Source organism: Canis lupus, chromosome 4 (genome assembly GCF_011100685.1).
Source record: "Canis lupus familiaris isolate Mischka breed German Shepherd chromosome 4, alternate assembly UU_Cfam_GSD_1.0, whole genome shotgun sequence".
Classification (NCBI taxonomy): domain Eukaryota; kingdom Metazoa; phylum Chordata; class Mammalia; order Carnivora; family Canidae; genus Canis; species Canis lupus.
The window spans coordinates 22114399-22132418 of NC_049225.1; the positions used below are offsets into that span (position 1 = coordinate 22114399).

Consider the following 18020-nt stretch of genomic DNA (forward strand, 5'->3'; position numbering starts at 1 on the left):
AGGCAGGCAGAGTGGCAGGTGGAGGGAGAGGGAGAAGCAGACTCCCCACGGAGCAGACCCCCCTATGCAGGGCTCCATGCCAGGACCCTGGGATCATGACCTGAGCCAAAGGCAGACACTTAACTGACTAAGCCACCCAGGCACCCCCTTCACATTGTATTCTATAGGTATAATTATTCCCATTTTACTGATAGAAAACCGAGGCTTGGATTGCTTAAAGACTTGGCCAAGGTCACGCTGATATTAAGCAGCTGAGCTGGAACTGGAGCTCAGGTCCCTTTTGACTCTAACTTCCATTCCCCATCCTATCATTTGTAAGGGGACAAACAGCTAAGACCCCAGGGTGTTCTTCTGGTCTTGCCTTCACTCTGGTGTGAGGGTGGCGGGCACAGGAGGTGGTGGCACTGTGCCTTGTTGCCCACTTACTACATTCGCATCTTTGGGGGACAGGGACTAGGTAATCCAATGCTGAGATAATGTCCCCAGGATTTGAGGTGTTATAAATCTTCAAGACTTCCCCACCCACATTATCCTGTGGCTCTCATATCCATCCCCTACACCCTGATCACTCCCCTGACAGTTGACACTCAGAGGCTGCAGCCTCAGAGTGCTGCTCTTTGCCCACGGGTAAGATTTAAGATCACAGGACCCTTTTTTTTGGTTAAGATTTTATTTATTTATTTGAGAGTGAGAGCCAGAGAGATGGCGGAAGCAGAAGCAGAGGGAGAAGCGCACTCGCTGCTGAGCAGAGAGCCTGATGCAGGGCTTGATCCCAGGGCACTGACATCGCGACCTGAGCTGAAGGCAGAGCCACCCAGACACCCACATCACAGGATCTTTCCCTGCCTGTCCCTGCCTCAGGTCCTCAGCTGCCCTAGCAGGGCTGGAGGGGCTGGTAATAGAGACTGACAGGGCCCTGCCCTGCTGGGGTATCTAGCCAAGAAACCCCACCCCCACCCCAGGTGGGGGGAGCCCAGACAGGGAAGAAAGTATTGGTTTAAATTCATACCAGTGGGGACCCCTGGGTGGCTCAGCAGTTGAGTGCCTGCCTTCAGCTCACGGCGTAATCCTGGAGTCCCCGATTGAGTCCCACATCAGGATTCCTGTATGGGGCCTGCTTCTCTCTCTTCCTGTGTCTCTATCTCTCTCTGTGTCTCTCATGAATAAATAAATAAAATTTAAAAACCTCTTTCTAAAAAAAAAGAAAATTCATACCAGTGAGACTTGTGTGCATGTTGAGGGGAGGTGAAGGGAGCTGGGACTCCTAGGACCTCCTCTCCGCTCCACCCAGACCAGTCTGACCTTGGCCAAGGCACGTGGCCTCGTAGAGCCTGTTTGCGCATCTGGCGCCGTTCCAGGGCCCTTACATCATGCCCCCTATTGCCTACCTCCTCTTGGATCCTGAGCTTCCAGGGGGCAGACGTCTCCTTTGACCCCTGCGCTCAGCGCCCTGTGTACAGTAGGTGCTAATACGTGAGGCCCAAAAGGGTACTCTTCTTACCGAGGGCTCGCTTTCCCCAGGAAGGCCGGTGGCTGTCATTGGGAGGTGGTGGCCTCGGCGAGGGAGAGGAGGAGCCGGGGCCTTGGAGTCAAACCTTGCGTGCCTGCCCTGTTCCCCGAGAAGGGTCTGGAAGGGATGTGAGGGCGCGGGGGGCGCGGAGATCGAGGACCGGACAGCGGGTCGAGCGCGCCCCCTCCTCCGTGGGAAAGCGCCGGGCGGCGGGCCCGAGGCCGCGGGGCGGTGAGTGTCCCCCGCGGGCGGGAGGGCGGCGGGGCGTCCCCTCCCCTCCCCTCCCCTCCCCTCCCCTCCCCTCCCCTCCCCTCCCCGAGCCCCAGCCCCGAGCCCCAGCCCCGAGCCCCAGCCCCGAGCCGGCCTGAGCGCCATCTGGCGCCGCCCGGGGGGGCAGCTCCCCGGCCCTGCGGTCCCAGACGGTCTCGCCAAACCAGGGGCCCTCGGATGTGAGCTCCCCCTCGGGCAGCCGGGTGGTCAGCGGGGGTCGGATGGTCCCCCTGCACCTGCCGCATCCCCACCCTGGGCTCTGTCCCTTGGCCTCTTTCTGCTGCTGCCGCTGGCCTCTAGGGTTCAGGGCCATCTGCAGAGCCCCCACTTGGTGCGGGGCTGGCTCTGCGGTGGGGTCCCACAGGCAGCCTGGGTCACACACACAACCCTCCCCCCCTTTTTAAAGATTTTATTTATTTATTCATGAGACAGAGAGAGAGGCAGAGGCACAGGCAGGGGGAGATGCAGGCTCCTCACAGGGATCCCAGGTCTCCAGGATCACGCCCCCCCTCCCGCTGAGCCACCAGGGCTGCCCTAATCCCCCTTTTTGTCTTCAGCGCTTCCTGCCCCCAGGAGCTCCTGCCACCACTGGGCTCCCTGAGATCAGGGCTCTCCCCACCATGGTCCAGCCCCGCAGGAGCCGGGCTACCCGAGCAGCTGCTGCGGTGTGTCACAGGGCACGTGCGCCTGAGCCAGACCCACGGTCAACACAGGGCACAGTTGTCTCATGGGGTGCTCAGAGCTCTACAGAGTGGGCACTGGGAGGTCCTGGGAGTCCCCCTGAAGCTCCTGAAGTGTAAGCTTCCAAGGTCGCCCACCCTATTTTGTATTTGTATTTTTGTATTTTCTTTTAATAGCTCCCTCCCCCGGCAGTACGAGGCTCAGGCCCTACAACAAGTGATTTCTCTTGGGTACCTCCTCAGTCTGCGGTCCTCTGCCACGTGGGTGGGGGAAAGGTGGGGGTGGGGGATGGGGGTGGGGGTGCGCAGGCCTGGCAGGAGGGCCGGGCATGCAGACCCGGTCAAGGGGCTCATGTGACCACCCACGTGATTCTTGGCTTCCCAGGACTCCAAAAGGCCTGGCCCCCCTGGTCACCCACCCCCTTTGCCACCTGTGGAAGGAGCCAGCTTGGGCAGAGCCCTCATGTGACCTGGAGCTTCTCTGTGGGGCTCAGTTTCCCTCATCAGAGGAAGGTGTGGTCCTTACAGGATTGACTACAGAACAGGGGGGTGGGGGGTGGAGCAGAAGGAAGAGGCTCTGGAAAGCTGCTGGGTCGTTTGCCTCCATGCCCCTCATCCCACCAGGACACACCACTGTGCCCTGACACCCCATCTTTACAGCCACCCACCCCGATTCCCTTCCAGCTGCTACATCTTCTCACCGCGGAGTTGTTGACGGGTTCTGGCTCCGCACAATCCCTGCCTCCCAGGGTCACTCCTCACCCCCTAGAGTGCCTCCTGCTGTCCCCACCCACCATGCTTGGGTTGTGGGCCACTTGCCAAATGGTCCTGGCCCTAGTTGACCTCACACCAGCCTGTGACACAATTGAAACACTTCCCTACCCCCTGGGTTGCGTGCCACTTAGCTTCCCTTCCACCTCCCTGGTGTTCCCGCTCAGTCCCTGTCCCCGTTCCCCCACCCCCACACTCTGCTCCCATGACTCTCCTCTCTTCGCACTACTCGCTTCTCCTCGAGGCTTTAAAGCCCCCCCATACCAGTGGTGCCCTGCCTTTCTCTGCCCCAGGCCTCTCCTCTGAGCCCGAGGGCCTTGATCCACCATCCCCTGCTCATCTCCCTTGGGCTCCCTGGAGGCAACCTGCGCTTCCGCACCCCATCCAAGACTGAGCTCTGTGTATCTTGCCCACTGTTCCCATCCACTCAAGCCCCTCCCTCCACCCAGTTACTCAACCCCCGATTCCCTCAACACCCCACATCCAATCCAATACCAACCCCGCTGATCCTGCTTCCAAAATGGTTCTCTAGAGCCTCCCTGTCCCTCTCCATCTTCTCTGCACCCTGGTCCCAGCCACCATGGTGTCTCACCTAGACAACTGCACTGGCCTTCTTGCTGGTCTTCCTGTGCTGCCCCCCATGATCTACTCCCACGGAGGCTGCTGTCATAGGTGGGACTGCAGCACTTTCCTGGTGTAGAATCTTCAGAGCCTCCCACCGCCTTTAGGAGCACATACAAGCTCCTGAAGCTCCCGCCTGTGGGCCTCATCGCTCCCTGCTACACCAGCCATCCTTCGGGTCCTAGACTTTGATGAGCTTGCTTCCACCCCAGGGCCTTTGTCCTTGCTGTCCTGTCTGCCTGGAATGCTCTTTCTCCCACTCTACCTGGCAGACACCTGTTCCACTTCCAAGTCTTTGCTTAGATAAGACCTCAGAGAAGCCTCCCTCGGCCACCCTGTCCAGTGATGCCCCCCTCACGCTCCCTCTGAATACCCTGTAGCTTCAAGAGCACTTATTGTCAGTTCTAGTTGTGTCTTTATTTGTGATTGGTTTACATCTGCCATTGGTTTATGTCTGCCTCCTCGACCAGACAGTGAGTGCCGCCGTGCTGTTGACTTTACTGTCTGTGTTGTTCGGCATCTCTACGCCTAGTACTGGGCTTAGCCAACACCGTGGGCACCCAGGAGCTACCTGTTGTGAGGGAGAGGACAGAGGCTGGCTGCTGAGGCTGTCCCGTTGCTATCTGTCCAGCAGGTGGCCTCCCAGGACAGAACATGGGTCCTTCCATTCCAGGGCCACTCCTCAGGTCCCAGGGCCTCCCAGTTGGAGATCTAAAAGACAGGTACAGGGCAGCCCCGGTGGCCCAGCAGTTTAGTGCCGCCTGCAGCCCAGGGTGTGATCCTGGAGACTTGGGATCGAGTCCCACGTCGGACTCCCTGCATGGAGCCTGCTTCTCCCTCTGCCTGTGTCTCTGCCTCTCTCTATATGTCTCTCATGCATAAATAAATAAAATCTTAAAAAAAAAAAAAAGGCAGGTACAGCAGGGACGCCTGGGTGGCTCAGCAGTTGAGCAGTTGAGCGTAAATAAATAAATAAATAAATAAATAAATAAGGCAGGTACTGGAGCCAGTCTGCCCTCCCTCCACACTTCTTTGAGACTTGTGACTCCACATCATGGTTATTTTTATTTTTTTTAGATTTACTTATTTATTTGAGGGAGCGGAGAGAGGGGAAGAGGGAGAAAGAGAATCTCAAGCAGACTCCTCACTGAGCGTGGAGCCCCATGTGGCCCATCTCATGATCTTGAGATCATGACCTGAGCCAAAATCAAGAGCCGGGAGCCCCACTGACTGAGCCACCCAGGTACTCACTTCCCCCACTTTTTTTTAAGTATTGCGCCCTGGTTGTTTTTGCCCACATCTCCTGCAGGGGTTTTGTGGTAACTTAAGCCAGAGACCGGAGCTAACCCATTTTTCCCCTTGGCGACAGTGCAAAGCTCCGTCCCTAAACTAACGATTAGTGGAAAACAAGGTGACTTGGTCCCATGGAAAGGCTGTTCCCTGGGTGGTTAATGTTAAGGCTGCGGAGCCTAGTTGCCGGGCCTCTAATCCTGGCTCTGTTGTTATTAGTTGTGACATTTGGGGTAAGTCAGTTAACCGATCTGTGTCTTCTTTTCTTTTTTAAATATTTTATTTATTTATTCATGAGAGACACACAGAGAGAGGGAGAGACACAGGTAGAGGGAGAAGCAGGCTCCCTGCAGCGAGCTCCATACGGGGACTCGATCCCGGGACCCCAGGATCACGTCCTGGGCTGAGGGCAGATGCTCAACCACTGAGCCACCCGGGCACCTGCTTCTGTAAACGTGAGACTAGCACTTGCCTCCTAGGGTCATTGTGAGAGCAGAATGAGGAAATACGTGGAAAGTATTTAGAATGGTGTGAAATAAATGTCAGGGAACAAGGGCTCAATTGAACAATTCCTTTCCCCCCTGCCGGGCCCCCCGATGGCAGATGCGGGAGGGACTGCCCACCGTGGCACTGGGCAGCACCGTGTGTGCAGGTGCACAGCACGTGTGCACACAGCCATATAGGAAAAAGCCCAGGAACAGCACCCAGCTCTCCCAGCCACAGCTCAGGCAGACCGAGGTGCCTCCCTTGCCAGGAGAGGGGAGCCCAGCAGATGCCCTGTCACCTTCCTGGCACTGTGGCCCCGCCCCCTGCACTCAGTGCCACTGGCTTGACAGAACAGGTTGCCATGGCAGCAGGTGATGGGGCCTGTAGCGGGACAGGGGCTGGCCTTGGCTGAGCTGTCTGGGTTTTTAGAAGGCGGTGGCTTCCTGCCAAAGCACAGGCCCTCCTGCTGCCCAGACGTTCAGCTGGCTTCGGCAGCCGTGGCCACACCCGGAGCCCACCACAGTGTCCCGCCCTGGGAACTGGGAAGCTGAGCGTCGCCGCTCACTCTGGGTGTTCCCCCAGCCCTGGGCACAGGCCCCCTTTTGCCCATTCCCCACACTTTACTAGAAAGGTCTGGCATGGGCCTTTCTCCTCTGCTCCGTGGTGAACCCCTTAGGAATTTGGGTTGTGCCCAAATTCCATAGTGGCCTGTCTGGCATGTTTGTGGGATGGTTGAGAAAACAAAAAATGAATTTCCTCTCACTACCTTGAAGAGAGTCAAGATGCGAGACATAATCTAGCCTGCTCTAGAGATGGCCTGTTCATCCCACAAATATTTATTAAGTGGCTTCCACCGTCTGCCAGCCTTTCCTCCAGGTGGAGTTAAGATATGAACCCAGAGGGACAAGTTCCTGCTCTCATAGAGCAGACATTGTCACAGTGGGGGAAAGACTTGAACAAGCAAACCGAGCAAGGGAAACATCTGATGGTGATGGGTGCCATGCGGGGATCATCCCAGGGCTTGGAATGAGTGGTGGGGTGGCAGGAGAGGCTGCTCCAAGGAGGCCACATTTGATCAAAGGCCTACGCAGATGGAAGGAAGGTCTGGAGGAGGAAGAGCATTCTAGGAAGAGGAACCAGCAAGTGCAAAGGCCCTGAGGAGGTCTCGTAGTTGGGCAGTTTGAAGAACTCAAACAAGTTAGGCTGGAACTCGGGGGGTGAAGAGGCTGAGGAAAAGACCACAGTCCCGAGCTGATGGGCTTTCCCAGATGTGTACGTCCCCGTAACCCCTACCTAGAGCAACACGTGGAATGCCCAGTGCCCCAGAAGATTCCCTCAGGCCCCCTCCCAGTCAGTGTCGCCCCTCACAGAGGTGACCGCTGTCTGACCTCAACCTTCACAGGCTAGGACTTCAGTTCCATGGAGGACATCTTTTGCCACCTCTTCATCTGCCGTCCTCTTACTCACGGAGTCTGTGGTACTCATGCAGGATATTGTGTGCGTAGTTCATTCATTTTAGCTGCTGGGGCTCTTCCATTATGACATGACACCGTGATTTGTTTATCTACTCTCCCCTGATGGGTATCTGAGTTGTTCCCAGGACTTTCTCACTTGGGGTGGGGACTGGGGGTCTCCTGGCCTTCATTGTCCTGACAGGTACCCGTTGCTCCTGGGCTGCTACCAGGGAGAAGAGAGGGGAGAGAGGTGTTGGGACTTTAGGGTCGTGCCCCCCTACTTACCCCCGCAGCCCTGGGGCTGTGCGGGGTCTTCACCTCCCACATCCTACTAGTCTTCCTTCCTCAGAGCTGGACCTTGGGACCTTGGAGGCGTTTTGTGTGGATGTGGGTGTGGGTGTGGGTGACTGTTTCCTCCACTCCGTGGGTTGTCCTTTTTTAAAAAATTGTGGTAAAATACACATAAAATTGATCATTGGAACCACTTTTAAGTGTATGGTACAGTGGCAGCAAGTACATTTGCATTGTGCAACCATCGCCACCGTCCATCTCCAGAACGTTCTCATTATCCCCAAATGGAACTCTCTACTAACTCAAAGAGGCTTTTGGAATAGTGGTTTTCAGAGGGGCGGTGGGAGGTGGCCTGCCCTGAGTAATCTGGGGGGAAGCCGAGAGGAAGCGAGGGAAGATGGAACAAAGGGATTTGTGGGGAAACCAGGGCCCCTGAGTGGGACGCTCAGCACGCTCTCCTCCAAGACCCCGCTGGGGCTTTCCTGACTGCCTGCACTGGGCTCTTCATTTCCTTCCTGCCCCCATCCCGGCTGCTCCCTCTCTCTTCACACTGGAATGGAGGGCATTTTAACCCTTTCACTGCCTCGCCCAGCAGCAGCTCGGCACTGCACCCCCACGGGCTGGGAGGTGGCTGCTGGTCCCAGAAGCAGATTTGTCTAGAGGTTTCTAAATGTTGAACATCAGCTTGGTGTGAAGTCAGAGCCAGAAGAGCAGCTTCCTGGGGGGTAGGAGGCGTGCTGAGTGGTGAGAGAAAGAAGCGCTTCATTCTCTTCTTGACCCTCTTGGGAAGGAGCCTCCTGGGGGAGTCTGGAGGTACAATAATAGTTAAGGTTTCTTCTGGTTCTGGAAGTTTCCCACCAGCTTGGAAGCCCTGGGCGTGTTAACAGCTGAAGACATCTGAGGCCCGGCTATGAGATGGGTATTTTTTCAAATATTTGAAAGAAAGTGGTACTTAGTGAAATGTGATCTGGTGGTCCCGGAGGGGAGGGGATAGGACCAGCTGAGGACTGAGGGGAATGATGGGAAGTGGGTGTCAGATTCATGTGAGGAAAAAGAAGAAAGACGTCCTCATGCCCATGCCTGTTGCAGTTCTGCAGGGAAGACTCTCTGGGGAGTGAGCTCCCCGTGCCTGGGGAGGATTACAGTCAGGCGGCAGTTTACTGGCTGGACACAGGGCTCTGGAGTCAGAGAGGCCTGGGGGCCGTTGGGTGAGTTCCTCAATCTCACTCTTTCTTCATAAAATAATAAGAGTAATGGGATATCCTTTTCAAAAGTGAGGAATGAGGTTGTGGATATGACATCTAACACAGTGTGGAGCACCTAGAAACCACTCCGTGAGGGACAGGGCTATTGTGGGGAGCACTCTTGGGTGAGGTGGGGAGTTCCATTAAATCCTCACCCAGGGGATCCTTCAGCCCTGATGTCTCATGGAAGGGGAACCATGGGGCTCATCCTGACAGAGTTCAGAGTTGTCTGAAGCTTGTCACCTGCCACCAGATAGGCAGCTGTCCACCTACCCACCACAGATGGGTGTGAGGAGAGTAGGAGATTACCTCTTGTGCTTCTGTGTACGACAAGAATTACTTACTCCATTTTACAGACAAGGCTGGAGAGGTCCCTTGACTTGCCCCATGTGGACTTGGTGAGGCAGGAGCTGGGGCAGGGTCTTGGGTCTCCGGAAGCCTGGTCAGGGTCCTGAACACCCAGCTTGCCTGGGTGTTACCCCTTGGTTTTCCACTTAGCTGGAGGGGTTGCCTGATTGTCTTCCTGGGAACAAAACTGGATGAGGGGCACCAGGCAAGGTTTTGAAGGAAGCTCCCTTTGGGCCTTAGGTGTGGAGTTTTCTGTCTTTGTCCCAGGAGGAGCCCCTGCCCGGGGCCTCTGGTGGACCTGCTGTCTGGACAAGGTGTGGCCTCAGGAGAGCCATCCTCAGATGAGTGACATCACCATCAGAGCCTCATTGCTTTGGGAGGTGGGAGAGGCAGCTACTTCCCAGTTTGGCTGAGAATAACCAACATGATAAATTCGAGAAAGCCCTCTGTAACCCAAAAAGCATTTTATGGACCTTGATCCCAAGCTTGGCATATGGTAACTACTCCAGGCTTGATTTTGTTCCTTGTTTTCTCTGCCAAGAACACCTCTTACAGGGAAAGCAGCTGCTCTGCAGTGGTGGCAGGGTTGGTCTGGCCAATATACACGAATTCATTAAGCTCCTAGTATATGCCATGCCCTGGGCTGGAACGCAGTGATGAGCACTGCACAGTCCCTTGCCCTCCAGGAGGCCTGGCGGTGGAAGGGACAGGTAAGCCATGACCAATGAGTCATGCAGGGGGGCGGGTGGCAGCCTTGAGGTGTGCTGCTCTGAGCTCCCTTCCAGAGAACTTGCTGCAGGATGCCCTAAGCAGACTGCCCCACTCCCTCCGGCTGCCCTGCCTTCAGGATCGGCTGCTGCATTCACACGCGGGGCACCATCTCCCTGGGCTGCTCCTGGCCAGTGGCTGAGCCCAGCCAAGGTACTGGCAGGGCCACATTTGCCAGATGAGGACTGCTTTACTGGGCAATCTTTGCCTTGGCTGCCCCCTGGGCCTGGCAGTGGTGCATTCAGGGCTGTGCCAGGTCTTGGCTCTTCCTTCCCATCCTCCTTCCTGCCTGATCCCCCCCACAACCCATTCATAGATGTCAGGCCTGCAGTGCATTCCGAATGCTCTCCCTCCTACTCCTGCCTCTCCCCAGTCTCTCACATGCATTCTCCCCAGTAAGGCTCTTGCACAGCTCACTCTGCCTTGCTGTCTGCTTTCCTGTGGGTCATTACTGACACATGGTATAAAGTGGTGTCGCTTTTGGTGGCAGGCCGGAGGGGACCTCAGATGTCCCACTCAATTGCTGGAGTAAGAGGGCAGCCAAGTGTTATGGGGAGAGAAAGGTGAACTTTGAAGTCAGGTGGCCTGGTGAGATTCCAGCTGTGTACCCCGGGCAGGTTAATTCACTTCCCCAAGCCTCAGTTTCCTCGTCTGCTAAAGGAGACCAAGGACACTCCTGCATCATGGGATGGAGGCAAGCCTTCAGTGAGTTAATGCACACGAACCGTGACACAGTGAATGCTCAGTGTCTGTCCTTTCCTGGAGGAGAGAAGACTGTGCGGAGGAGGGAGCAGGATGCCGTCTCTGAATCTGTTGCCTCTAGCTCCAGAAAGCACTCTGGATCTGGGGCGCGGCATGGGCTCCTCTGAGCCTTGGCCTGCACACTCTTAAGAGGAACTGGCATCACCATGGGCCGTGTCAGCTGCAGGTGGGAATGTTGCATCGGTGCTGATGGGTGGGGAAGGTACGAGCATCCTCGTACAAGGGCAGGTGCTAGAGTTGGCATGGCCAGTTGCAGCTGGAAAAGCGCCTCGGAGTTACTGGCTCAGTGGTTCCCAAACACCAGACATGACTACAGCCTTAGCACCAGCCAGCCAGGGGGGCTTTCCCAGTCTCCGGCCCTGGGGATCCTGGCGTGGGAGGACTGGAGTGGAGCCTAGGGGTCTGAGGTTGAACCTTTCTCTACGGCAATTCAGATGCACACATAGGCAAGCCAGAGACCAACTCTCCAGTCCTGGCCCAGGATTTGGCCCTGACTGCCAGCACAGTGAATGCCTGTCTCAGATGGCCTGGGGGGTGCAGGCCGGGCCCTCCAAGCCAGCAGAGCTTCAGTGGCCTCCAGTTTCTGTGAATATGCATGGCGTGCCATTATGCTTCCGAGTTTGTTTTGGAGAGGAACAGCCCCTAATGAGCTGGCCTGTTTCCCTGTGGCTTGGAGCGGCCCAGGCCCACTGCTGGGTGCCTCTAAGACAGCAAAGGGACACTGGGGTGGTGTCTGTCCTTTCTGAGAGGCCTAGTTCTAGGCCATTAGGGACAAAAAAAGAGACTGGGTCAGTTAGTGAGCTCCTGGTCTCTGGGAACAGTCAAGCAGAGGCAGGGGTTTCATACAGGGAATCCTTCTATGCCTGGCGAAGTGCATGGACTCGCCCTCTCGGCCTTTGTTCCTTTAAACTGCATTTATTACATCCGTTGTATGCATCCTGATGCGGGTGGGGGTGAAACGGTGTGATGTCGAGGGATTGCCTTAACATACTCCAGCGAGGAAACCCAAAGAGAAAAAGAGACAACAGCAGGTGAAGCAGGCACGGCAAAACCATGATAGTTGTCGCATCCGGGTGATGGGTACGTAGAATCGACTGTACTGGTGTCTATTTTTGTGCGTATAGAAAATGTGTAGAATAAAAACTAAAAATGACTTAGTTAACAGAACGTGTCCTAGATGCACAGGGTAAAGAAGTCTACGGCACCAAAGGACAGTGAGTGGAAGGCAAGTTGGCTGCCGTTCCTGGGGCCCATGTCCCCTGTGGGGGCTGAGCCCCCTTCCCAGCATCCTCCGCAGCCCTGCTGGACACCGAACGTGTATATACAGACCTATGAGTTCACTTTCCCCCCACCCCATTATTTTAAGACATATTTTAAGAGATAACAAATCACAGAGGCAGAGACACAGTCAGAGGGAGAAGCAAGCTCCTTGCGGGGAGCCCACTGCAGGACTCGATCCTAGGACCCCAGCATCACGCCCTGACCAAAGGCAGATGCTCAACTGCTGAGCCACCCAGGCGTCCCTCATTCTTCTTTCTCACAAGCACCCATGGTACTGTGTTTGACAAATGTTTTCACATAATGTACACATCCTGACTTCAAAGGACTTTGGTATTTTTCTATAGATAAACGTCGTTCCTTCCTATCCGTGGTATTATGTGGCCGATCGAGTTCTGTTTATTAGTTTGTCCCAGAACACTGCATTTTCACCCTCGCTCCCCATTTCTGTGTGTACACCTGGATGGTTGGGTGGAGCTTGCACAGGATTCCCTGGTTGGGGTCCATGTGACTCAGCCACTCCTGTGGAGATGGGCCCTGAGGCTGCCTCCATCCCTGCACCGTCCCAGACAATGCTGCCCTGACCGTCCGTGGCCTCGTCCACGTCTAGACTTTGCTCCCGGCTCTAGACATCCTTTTCCATCAGCCCACATACACCCGCCTTGTGTGCTAAGAACTCTGCGTGGTATTTCCCGATTCTGGATGCTCCGGAGTTGATCTAGCCATCTAGCCATCTCTCCTTCTCCACAGACGTTTTGGTGGTTCCCGATCTTTCACCGTTGCAAAGCGTTGACTAGCCTTGTGCAGTCGCCAATCTGTGCGTGTGTACACACGTAGGCGAAACTCCCGGAGGTGGAGCTGCTGAAGCAGAGTCTGTACATTTGTCATTTGGATAGACGTTGTTGGAAAGTGTGACAGTGCTCCTTTTGTGCCCCCCACTGAAGCTGTCTTCTAGCGCTACGGTTCTTGGAGGCTCAGAGAGGGTGAGTGACTGGGCTGGGATGACACAGCTAGTGAGTGCTGACACCGAGACCAGAGCCCAGGAGGCTGAGCCTGGGCTGGCGATCTTTGCAAGGCACTTGGCTGGCTCCTGTGTGTCCCGAGCTGCTTGGGGCCTGGGACCTTCCCTGTAAGTCTGAAGGCCTCGGTCTCTCCTGGAATGTGTCTGGTAAGCAAGAACCGCCCACTGGCCTGGTGAGGGATCAGCCCAGGAGCTTGTCACACGGAGGCCCTGGGAAGACGCGGTGTCCAGCCTCTGTAGCTCCCTTCGCCCCTGCCCTGCCCCCACCTTCCCTACAGCATCTTCATAAACGGCTCTGTCACAGTGAGGCATCCTTGGGAGTCCGAGTGGTGTTGCTTGGAGACAACTGGGCAACAGATCTGGGTTATTTAAAGGAGGGAGAGGGTGGGAGGGAAGGGGTGACAGCCTGTTTATTCAGGAGTGGACGATCTCCCTGCCCCAGGGTTTGGCAGACGCTGTCTCAAGCTCCCCCCACCTCCTACCTCATTATTCCCAGTGTCCAGGGCCTGGGATTCTGCGGGGAGACCCAGCAGAAGGCCACTGGGAGCGCCTCTCTGATAGTGGGGGCGGCGGATTCGCTGCAGGTCCTGGGGAGGCACTGGACAAGTGCTGGCTGGGGAAGGCAGAGGAGGGAGGACGTTAAGGCGAGGAACAGGCCTCGGAGGGGCTCTTCTGATGATGATGGTAGCCACAGCTACTACTATGTATTGAGCTTCCTCTCAGACAATGCATTTTTAAGAGCTTTAATTACCCAGTTGAGGTAAATGTGTCTATTCTCTCCCTCTTTTTTTTTTTTTTTAATTTATTCATGAGAGACAGTGAGGCAGAGACACAGGCAGAGGGAGAAGCAGGCTCCCTACAGGGAGCCTGATGCGGGCCTCGATCCTGCGACCGCACGTTCATGACCTGAGCCGAAGGCAGATGCCCAACTACTGAGCCACCCAGGCGCCCCGTGACTATTCTCAATTTATAGATATGGAAAAAGAGACTCAGAGGGGCTCAGAGCCTCACCTGAGGCCACACAGCTAACAAGTGGCAGCGACTGAATTAAAACTCAGGTCCATCTGATGCCCAAGCTGGAATGAAGCACTGCACGTGGCTAGAGTTGGCAGGGCCCTTGCAGCGCACCCACTTGCATCCTGAGCTGACCTGGAAGGTCGTGCTGGGTGCCCCCCATCCCCGCTCCCTGCGCAGGAAACACCTGGCTGGGAAACTATCAGTTTCTTTGTCGGCCTCTCCCACAGGTCTGTGAGCACCTAGGGCAGGGTGAGGTCTTGTTTACCTCTGTGCCCTGAGCCCAGGGTCAGGTGTATTGTAGGTGCTTAGAGAACATTGTCACATGGAGCTGGGGTGCTTGAGCAGCTCTCCCTGAGACAGGGTCCTCATGGTCACCCTGATAGCCCTGCAGGGCTGAAAGGACCGTGTCCTCCCCTGGAGCTTTCTCTGCCCCAGCTGGATAGACCTGGGCCCTTCGGCATTTCCCTGGGGCTGGGTTTCAGATCTGCACCCTCTGGCTGTCTTGCTGAGATCCGGCACCCATGTTCCTGGGCAGGTGTGGTCCGATCAGCCGGGAGCCCTTCAAAGCACAGGGTAGAGCTGTGAGGGCTGCTGGGTATGGGAGCACGGGGTATCTGGCTCTGCATGGTCTGGGACGCCCCACTAGAAGGAAGTTAACTCCTCATTGCCCTAGCTTTTCGAGAGAGGACACGCAAACTGAGCTAGGGTGGATCGTGGTGAGGAGGGTTGGAATAGAGCAGTGGGGGCGGAATGGGGAGGGACGGGCCAGGCGGGTGTGCAGAGGGACAAGTCCATACATGCATAGGTCAGGGCAGCCCGGGTGGCTCAGCAGTTTAGCGCCGCCTTCGGCCCAGGGCCTGATCCTGGAGACCCGGGATCGAGTCTCACATCGGGCTCCCTGCATGGAGCCTGCTTCTCCCTCTGCCTGTGTCTCTCTTTCTCTCTCTCTCTCTGTCTCTCATGAATGGATAAATAAAATCTTAAGAAAAAAATACATGCTTAGGTCCTGGGCTTGTGCTGCGGCTGGCACTGTCCCCTCATCCACCTCTGAATCCCACTGCACTGCCTTGTGCAGCTCATCACGGCCTCCCTTCAAATCGGGCCTTGGTATCCATCTAAACACGGTGGTGATAAAGGCTGCTCTGTGCCAGGGTGGTGCCGCGGGGCAGTGCATTCATCACCCTGTTTAATGGTGACACTCACCTGCTCGGGTGTCAGTCATCCTTTTATAGATGCGTGCCCGGAGGCTCAGAGGCCTCCATCATTTCTCAAGTAGCCCTGTAGTACGCTCTTCCTTACTATTCTCTTGTGTTACTTCATAGCATGAGTCCCTCCAGAATGATCTCACTTCTGGTGGTCCCAATGTTAAACCTATTTCTTACCTGGAGTCTCGGTCAAAAAAGTTGGAACCAGGTGTGTGAATTTCAGTCACAGGAGATGTCATCCCTGAACCCAGACCCAAAAGAGGGTACAACCAATAACATTAATGATCCTGCTGATGACTATGATGCCAATTGTTGAACATGTATCCTGTGCCTGGTAGGAGTGCTCAGGTCCAGGGCCCTGTGCAGAGGTGAGGGGGAAAGAGTCCAGAGAGACAGAGATCCTGTCAGCAGGGAAGACTGCTTGGAGGAGGTAAAATGTGAATGCAGCCTTTGAAGAACACCTCTGCCCTGGCAGGTTCAGGGCTGGGTCAGAGTGCAAGCTCAGGTGGCAATAATAGTAACGCTAGCCATAGGTGCCATCAGTGAGCTCCAGCTGAGTGCCAGGCACCCCTTCAATCCTCCAGACATTCCTGGGAGGCAGGAACCACTCACATCATTTTACAAATGAAGAAAAGGAAACTCGAAAAATGTGGGGACTTTTAGGGTAGGGATCTCATGGTGGTAACATTAGGGAGGCTAGATCCAGAGCTCTGCTCAGAGTCCATGTCTGTAAGCCCCAGGCCGTACACGGAAGGGGCTTGAACCGAAGAGGGGTGCTGAGTCCTGGAAATGGGGCAGTGGGCCTGGAGAGCCAGACAGGCACAGCAGGACCCCAGGCGGCCAGGGCAGGTGGGAATTGGTCTGTGTTGGGACTCAGACAGCAGGTGTGTGATAGGGAGGCTCAGGGGCCATCTGGCTCAAGGGGAAGACCGCAGGCTCTGAGACACCCCCCCACCCTGGTGGGCCCACCAGAGCAATGCCATGGGGAGCGAGGCTGGGTCGGCTCCCTGTCCTGACTCCGTCCCTTCCTCCAGCCCAACCTCCTGCGGCCTGTGGTGGGCTTAGCTGGGAGCAAGGAGCCGAGAAGCACAGGAGGGCCTGTTTCTCATCTTCCGCCAAGTCTCATCTTTGCTGTTTGAACTCAGCTCCTCTGCCTTCCGGCGAGGCATTTGTGTGCCTGTCAGGAAATAATTCTTGGCTTGAGTGTTCCCATGAGGCAACTGGGGTTCCCACAGTTTGTGTTTCTGTGCGGGGACTGAACATGAGAGTTCTCTTCCAAGAGCACCAGCACCTTGCCTGCTTGGGCCAAGGGGGCTGTGGAGGCCACTGGCAATTCTGGAATTGTGAGTAGTGGGGCTATTGGCTACTCTCTGTAACTCTGGGCTGCAGTAGGTTGGTTTGTTGCACACACACACAGGCTCACTTGTACGTCCACACTCGCGCCCATTGGACATTTGTGCACACATGCATACCCCTTATTCACGTCTCTGCAAACATGAGCTCATACATGAGCAACACAAGCATGTATGTATACACACAGAAGTGCCCACCCATGGGGCCCTGGCATTCTTTTTTTTTTTTTTTTTCCTGGCATTCTTTAGATGATAGGGTGATGTCTTGGGTGCTTATGCTGGGGTGATGTCTTGGGTGCTTATGCATGTAGAATGTGGGGTGGTGGTAGAACTAGCTGGTGGGGGTGCCGGCAGAGTGGGCATAGGTCCTGAGCCCTCTAGTGTTTGAAATCCTATTCTGGGACCATTGATCCTCTCCCAGGGACCTTTGGGCTTCTGCTCCAAGCTTCCAGATGTCTCAGAAGCTTCTGGGGGCAATTTAGGCTCAAAGTATTGGCGTAGGGATTCTTGCCTCTTGCTTCAGGCAGGGGAGGGAGCAGAGTGCCTTCCCTTGGGCATACCTAGGAGTTGCTCTGTGTCCCTTCCTTGCTCTCTTCCTCCCAGGTCCAGGGTGGGGCCCATCTGGTCCTGGGCCTTTCTTGTGGTTGGGAGGACCCTCAGCCCCATGACCCGTGGGGACTTGGTGGAACCTCAGGAGCTGGGGGTGGGCTGGTGAGGCTGAGCACTGTGGTCTGGATGGAGTCTGGGATGTGACCCTGAAATAGCTTCAGGCCTCCGGTCCTTTACCTCTGGGTCTACCCGCTGAGCCTTGAGGCTGTCTGTTGGAGCTAGAAGGGCTGTGATTGCTGGCTGTCCTGGGGACACCTCTGCCTTGGGCTTTTCTGCTTGATTCAACAAGAATAGTAGGTGCACACCTACTGTGTCCATGGTGAAAACAAATGAGTGAGTTTGGCACTGCGCTGGAGACCAAAAGACAGGTCAGAGTCAGAAATTTGTCTTCCAGGGGCTCAGTCTAGAGAAACAGACGGATGCAGACGCAGCCCCCAGCATCTGCTGGAGAGTGAGGGAGAGGGAGCAGCATGTATGCACATGTGTGTATTTGTATGCACATGCATGCATGTATGTGTGCATGCACCCGTGTGTGCGTGCTCATGCTCGTGCAGGGTATACCCTTACTTTAGTCCTGCCTCAAGGGGGCATTGTCCAGGAATGCAGCATCCTCAGGATGGCAGGCAGGGATATCAGTGGGGAATCTGGCAGGGGGTGGGGTGAGTTATGTGGTTGTGGCAAGAGGAGAAAGGAGGGGAACGGTGCCCAAGGATGGAGCCTACCATGTGCAGCATGCTACCCCAGGCATTAGGCACCCCAGCTCTGGGCTTCTCAGCACCCCCTGGAAGGAAGCCAGGCGGGCTTATGGATGAAGAACCTGGAGATCAGAGAGCTTGTATCACGCATCCCAGACCACACAGCCTGTAGACTGTGGGCCTGTTTGAGCCTAGCTCTGCCCGATTCTGAAGGCTGTCGGGTGTGCTTCTCTGGCGGCTCCTGGCACATCTTGGGTGGGCAGAGGCCGGCCTGCAGCTGAGGGCAGGCCTTCCGGGGGCCTCAGTTTCCTCATCCACTAAAATAGGGTCAGTGACAGTAGTTAGTTC

General features: G+C 55.8%; 1 protein-coding gene across 1 annotated transcript in view; it reads left to right on the top strand.

The window, feature by feature from the left end:
- Positions 1-1719: 1719 nt before the first annotated feature.
- The window catches only part of PALD1 (phosphatase domain containing paladin 1), a 94404-nt gene continuing 78103 nt past the window's right edge, over positions 1720-18020 (top strand). The window contains exon 1 of the mRNA XM_038534218.1: positions 1720-1741. The gene's annotated coding sequence lies outside the window, so the exon portion shown is untranslated. The remainder of the gene's footprint in view (positions 1742-18020) is intronic.